The sequence below is a fragment of the Salvelinus sp. IW2-2015 genome, unplaced genomic scaffold (assembly GCF_002910315.2).
Source record: "Salvelinus sp. IW2-2015 unplaced genomic scaffold, ASM291031v2 Un_scaffold2625, whole genome shotgun sequence".
In the NCBI taxonomy this organism is placed as follows: Eukaryota; Metazoa; Chordata; class Actinopteri; order Salmoniformes; family Salmonidae; genus Salvelinus; species Salvelinus sp. IW2-2015.
The window spans coordinates 143,098-143,329 of NW_019943933.1; positions in this window are offsets into that span (position 1 = coordinate 143,098).

A 232-nucleotide genomic window follows, 5' to 3' on the forward strand; every position below is an offset into this window, starting at 1 on the left:
CTCCGGGTTAGTTCATCTCTAAGTTTAGTAATTTCTTCTCAGGTTAGTAAAACTCTCTCAAGTTTAGTAGATTCTTCAGTTTAGTAATACTCTCCGGGTTAACGTAATACTCTCTCAGTTTAGTAATACTCCCCCAGTTTAGTAATACTCTCTCAGTTAGTTTAATATTCCTCTCATTTAGTAATATTCTCTCAGCTCTCTTGGTTTTAGTATACTCTCAGTTTAGTAATAT